The sequence below is a fragment of the Hyla sarda genome, chromosome 2 (genome assembly GCF_029499605.1).
Source record: "Hyla sarda isolate aHylSar1 chromosome 2, aHylSar1.hap1, whole genome shotgun sequence".
In the NCBI taxonomy this organism is placed as follows: domain Eukaryota; kingdom Metazoa; phylum Chordata; class Amphibia; order Anura; family Hylidae; genus Hyla; species Hyla sarda.
In genome coordinates this window covers 302,291,417-302,298,088 of record NC_079190.1, presented here as the reverse complement: position 1 = coordinate 302,298,088, position 6,672 = coordinate 302,291,417, and positions in this window count along the sequence as shown.

The window sequence follows — 6,672 nt, the reverse complement described above, 5'->3', positions numbered from 1 at the left end:
CATTTTTCCTCCCACAGACTTTTATAGATGGGGGGGGGGAGAGACAACACATGTGTTGGTGTCCCCCCCCCCCCCCCCCCCCCCCAGTTCTTCAATAGAAATCCTTGAGTCACATAATATAAGAATCACATTACTTTTTTTTTTCATGAGAAGAATGAAGGGGATAAAGGGGGAGATTTATCAAAAACTGTGCAGATGAAGAGTGGTGCAGTTACCCATGGCAACCAAGCAGATTGCTTCTTTCATTTTTAAATTGACTTGTGAAAAATGAGAGGCAATCTGGTTGGTTGCCATGGGCAACTGCACCACTCTTCCCCTACACAGGTTTTGAAAATAAGCCACAAAAACTGCATCATGTAGGAGAAAAATGAGGAGCGTTTTTGGTGGCTTTTTTTTTCCCCAGGCCAAAGAAAGTGCAAAACAAAAGTTGTAGCTCTTCGTAGCCTAAGGGTAGTTCTACATTTAATTGAAGCACTCATACTTTCTGTTCTAGTGGGATCCAGTTCAATGAAACTTAAAGGGGTATTCCAGGCAAAACCTTTTTTTTATATACATCAACTGGCTCCGGAAAGTTAAACAGATTTGTAAATTACTTCTATTAAAAAAATCTTAATCCTTCCAATAGTTATTAGCTTCTGAAGTTTTCTATCTAACTGCTCAATGATGATGTCATGTCCCGGGAGCTGTGTATGATGGGAGAATATCCCCATAGGAACTGCACAGCTCCCGAGACGTGAGTCATCAGAGAGCAGTTAGACAGAAAACAACAACTCAACTTCAGAAGCTAATAACTATTGGAAGGATTAAAAAATTTTAATAGAAGTAATTTACAAATCTGTTTAACTTTCCGGAGCCAGTTGATATATAAAACAAAGTTTTGGCCTAGAATACCCCTTTAAGTTTATGGATGTTCCATGTGAGCTTTGTGTCAGAGGCTCCTCTTCATCACCTCTCGTGGGATCTAATCTCCTTTTTTACTTAAAACATGTTTCTTTGTGAATAAATCCTAAATCCGTTATGTGTTTCTAATGGGTCTTGTATAATGCCAAATGCATAGTATTCGGTTTCTAGGTGATGCAATGTTGACTTACTGTTTTAAGTGTACACTTGTCATAAGTGTGTACTGTTTCCATAAGCTCAGCTGCCGACATTTGGCTTTGATAATTGTACCCCTGCTCACACTTTTCAATGCATTTTTCCATGTAAGAGTTTTCCCACTATGGACACTGATCACTTCTCCACAGATGATGTATGTGTTATCAGTCGGAGTCAGACTGCTGATTATATGGTCTAGTGTGCCCATAAATGGAGAGGCAGACTGCCATGTGCATTTCTGCTCTATTCAACTCCGTGGGCCTAAGAACCATAGCCAAGGGCTTGTGCTTATTCATGTTCATCACTTCCATAGAGCAGGAGTACCATTAAAGATAATGGGGGAGATTTATCAAAACCTGTGTAGAGGAAGAGTGGTTGCTATAGGCAACTGCATCAATCAGATTTCTTCTTTCATTTTTCACAGGCCTCTTTAAAAGTGAAAGAAGCGATCTGATTGGTTTCCATAGGCAACTGCAACATTCTTCCTCTACACAAGTTTTGATAAATCTCCCTCGGAGTGTCCTTGCATGGGACTTCTGACAATTCTGTAGACTGCTTGATTTATCAGTGGGCTACTGAGTTGTTGGAAGCTTGAATGTGTATCTTGCCTCCGCCACAACATAAGTTACCCTTTTAATTTGTCAGATTTTATTTATGCTTCTGACTTACAAGATGGTATGTTTATAAGTGCCTTATAACAAGGGCAGGCCTTTTTACAGATTACATCTGATCATTTCAGTTATGAGTTTTATCTACAAACATGCAGCAAATCTTGTTTCATGTTTGAAAAAAATACTCCTATTTTTTAATAATGAATATATACTTTTTAAAGGGAATCTGACCTCACTTTCATGCTGCCTGGACGATGAGTTATTGGGGTATTTCCTGGTAGCTTCTCCTTACTCCACTAGCCCTGACTGTTTAGAAATAGGGAGAGCTCTATCAATCATTGCTGGCAGAAGCCACTGGGCTCTGTCTCAATGACTTGTGGTTTTGGCAGCATAAAAGGTGACCAGTTCCTTGTTTAAGGAAAAATAAATAAAAATAATATAAAAAAAAAAAATATATAATATACACACACACTTTGGTAGTAATGGCGAATCAAGTGTTTGTTGCAACAGAGAATTTGACAGGCAGTAAAAAAAAAAAATAAAACCTAAGTTTCCACTTGAAAGAACTGCTTCCATTTTTTTGGAACAGGGGGCACGTCCCAGAGGTGATGGATACCCTTACCTACCAGGCATTTATAGCATGTATATGTGTGTGTGTGTGTGTGTGTGTGTGTGTGTGTGTGTGTGTGTGTGTATATATATATATATAGTCAGTACCCCTTTGGAAGAGTTTCCTGTTTTCTGATCCCTAAGTGTGTGATTTGGTACGGAGTTGTAGGGTACAGTATGGTTCCCAACCTTTAATTGTTGACTGCTAATAAATGTTTTGTAATTTATATAAGATTATTTTATAAAATGTAAGTGATTATTATTTACTATTGTGGTTTGGATAAAGAACATAAAATGACTTGTCTCTGTAAAAGTTATTGCAAAAGTATAGCTTACTGTTTGTCAATTAACGTACTATCTCCCTTTAGTACTTTAGCCTCCTTGTCTGAAGTTCTGGTATTTAAAAATAGAGAAGCACATGACTAAAACCTGCATAGATCTGGAGAGCAGAATAGCACACACATGCCAGTACATCATGTATTTAAGTCCTTATAAGGAAAAAAAATTGGCAAGTGTGGTGTAGGGGAAAAAACTGAAAAGCTCACCGTTTGCTGATGTCACAGCCATAATCAAAATGGAAGCGAATGGTCTGTCTGGGACAACTAGTGAACATGTGTGAGGGTTTGTTGGTGCTCTATGGTAAGATTGGTACATTCAATAGTAACAGTCGAAAAAACCAAGGGTTTTCAATAGTAGATATTAGAGATGAGCGAAGTTAGTGATTCGATTTGTCACGAACCTCACGGCTCGGCAGTTGTTGACTTTAGCCTGCATAAATGAGTTCAGCTTTCAGGTGCTCCGGCGGGCTGGAAAAGGTGGAAACAGTCCTAGGAGAGAGTCTCCAGCCCACCGGAGCACCTGAAAGCTGAACTCATTTATGCAGGCTAAAGTCAACAACTGCCGAGCCGAGAAGTTCGTGACAAATCGAATTACTGTAACTTCGCTCATATCTAGTAGATATGATTAAACAATGGAGGAAAGGTATCAACACTTGTGTAGAGAAACAATGGAGCTGTTCCCCCATTGCAACCATTTGGATTCCAACTTTTATGTTTAAGAGGCCTCTTTTAAAAATGAAAGCTGGAATCTGGTTGCAATGAGGAATTACTCCACTGTTTCTCAGCACTACGTATGAAAAATTTCCCCCTAATAGTCTTTTACATGATCATGGATTTTGTGAAGCATGTATGGTAAGCAATGCATATCACTTAAGATCATAGAAGCCATGGAGACATTGTTTCAGCCCCTTCCAGACCTTGATCACATCCCTAAATTCTCTGATTTCTACACCAAAATCCTTTACAACCTACCTGGACCTGTTTCATCATAACTCTACTCTGAGATATTATTTACATATCTACAAGATTTTATTCCATAATTGAGGCCTGAGGGGCTAAAACATTGGCATTGCTTACCACGTCTGTTTTACCATAAAAACTATATATACTAAATGTATATTAACCAATAAAAGACTGTCTATGTTTAACCACATCTTGGATTGCCTTGGCTTCCTTTTATGTTTTAATTGCAATTGTTAAATACAAAGCCAGGAACATAAAAACAGGAGAAATCTCAGTCTTTTCTTTATAAGATCCATTCCTGGCAAGTAACTTTTATATTTTTCTACTCTCCTATGACCACACTACATGAGATGTTCTGCTAAACCTCCAGGGTTTTGCACAACTGTAGTGGGAACCAGTGTGGTTTCATTTTAGATTATCGAAGAAAGGCGCATCAAAAGCTCATTGGCAAATATGCCCCCCAGGAATGAATGCTTCCTGACCGGAGATCGCTCAATCACTTTACCACATTTCCTCCATATTATCATAATTACCTGACCCATTTAGATGAATGGCTTAAAGAAGATGTCCAGTGGTAAGAAATGTATTCCCTACCCACATGATAGAGGATTTGTGGGGGGTCCGACCACTGGGACCCACCGCAATCTTGTGCTCGGGGCCCCGGCTCTGCTTTGTGACATTTTGCACCCAGCACATCAGCTGGTCGAAACACGCGCGCCCCCCCCCCCCCAAATTCATCTCTATGGGAGAAACTGCGTTCGTGTCTCCACCTCTCCTATAGAAATGAATGGAAGGGGCCTTCTAGCAGAGCAGAGTCGGGGTCCCAGCGGTCGGGGGGGATACATTTCTTAAGATGAACATCTTCTTTAGTGTTTGTGTGTGTGGCATTCAGTATAATTACAACAAAATCTAATTTATATATATTTTGTTTTTTCTGTTTTTATTTACCTCTGTTGCACAAAATAATCCATTTTATACTTTGGGTTCTTACTAATGCGTTGATAATTTATGTATAGGTTTTATTTTCTTAGTCACAAGGGCCTTAGGATGGTAAAAGGTAAGTTGTTTATTTTTTTTGTAACTTCATGTTTTATTTATGTAAAAAAAATTCTGTCCTTTTTAAAAAAGTAACTATCACCAAATAAACTGTTCTAAACTAACTCAGGCTATGTTCCCTTACTACTCGTAACACCCCTCCCAACCTTAAAAAAATAATAATAATAATTCAGAGCTTTAAAAAGCTCTGTATCATATCTTTTATTTTTGCTCAATCTCCCAGCTGGTGAAAGAGGGCGTTTCCCAGCAGGCATGACATCACTGAAGCCTGCTGGGGGACCACTTCCCTCATATGGTTGCAGGGCTTTGATGAATAGAAGACCTCAGGCTCTGTGCAGCTTTCAGTCTATGTATCTTTCGGTGAGGTTTTATACAGCTGTCAGTCAGGCTCTGTGCAGCTGTCAATCAAGCTCAGTGCAGAGAAGCACTTCCTGAGTTTGGCCTTCTGCCAGGCCGGGAGGAGACCAAACTCACTGCATTAATTGCAGCAGGGAACAGAGTCACTGGGTGGCCGTTTTTCCTATTACATATTAAACATACTTACTTTTAAAATTAACATAAGTGAATGGGAAAGTGTCTGCTAATTACACAAGGAACACTACATTATAAGTTTTTTTATTTGGCGACAGGTACTATTTCATTTAGATCCTTAGAGGCCAATCTGTGGTTATTGGGATAAACGGAAGCAATAGGAGATAGTACTGATACCAGGTATTGCACCAGAATGTGAGCTGTATGTTACAGCTGACACCTGCAGTGTCACTTCCTGAGTTCATCTTGTGCCATTTCTGCCCTCTCTGTATGGCTTATTGTGGTGACCCCTTGGTTTTAGCGCTGTATAAATGCAGTGGATGTTGCCAAGGGGTTAGGTATACCCAGGATCTGATGCTCTGTCCTGTTTTCATTGCAAATGCTAGTTCCAGTAGTGATCTCATTGCACAATTTTGTGTTCCTATAACCATTTTATGGTTTTCATATCCGGTAAGGTAATGACCCAAACCAGAGGCAAGTTATTTTAGCAATAAGTCCAGTCAAAAATAACTTATTCCCTATTTGACTGCTGGGACCTTCTGCGATCTCTAGAACAAGGCCGCAGCTTTTCTTGGAGCTGCAGATGCCACATCATCCTTTTTCCTCTATGGAGTGCCAGAGATGCTAAAGAATCATCTAAGCAATCCAAAAGTATAACTGGCCCAACAGTAAGTATCCTGATAATAAATGGCATAACCACATAGATCCACTCCTTGGTCTGGCTTCAAAAATCACACAGGAAAAGCAAATATTTACTATTTATTTCCCTTATTGATATGACACACACACACACAAAAAACCTTCAAATAAGAATTTGTAAAAGTTCTTGTTCTTTGAAAAACTGCCACTGCATTTTTTGAGCCAAAGCCAGAAGTGTAGTCAAAGGAAGTGAGAAATATAAATAAAGGACTGTGTATATTCACATGATAGAATTTCCGTGCAGAAATATCAGAGGCTGTGCTGTACACACGGCAGAATTTCCGCAGCAGATGTTTCTGCTGCAGAAATCCTGATTTCAGAGTCTGCAGAAAGAATCGATATTCTTTCTGTGGAGTCTGCACGGAAATACATTGCCATCTATGAGATGGCGCATATCAGGCATTCCTAGCCCCAGCATCATCTGCTGGTGCTGTGCAGTCAGTGGAATGGATTCACTTCTGACTTTGTCTCAAAAACTGGGGGCGGAAAACTTTAAATCTCTAGCCACTGGCAGGGGATTTGGATTCAGTGACTCCCCACCCCCAAAAAGGTAGAATGAGTGGGATTGCATACCATGCATCACTGCTCCAGTACAGTACCCGGGCAGCCCCTTTCTTACCCTGCATGTCATGCACGATGAGATGACATGACATTGAGTAGTGTGCAGGGTAAGCAGAGCGCTGCGCATTGTGAAGAAATCCTGCTCCGCTAAGACCGAAAGAGGAGGTTCTGGTGTCAGCATGAGAACTATATACCTGCATTATCTACCG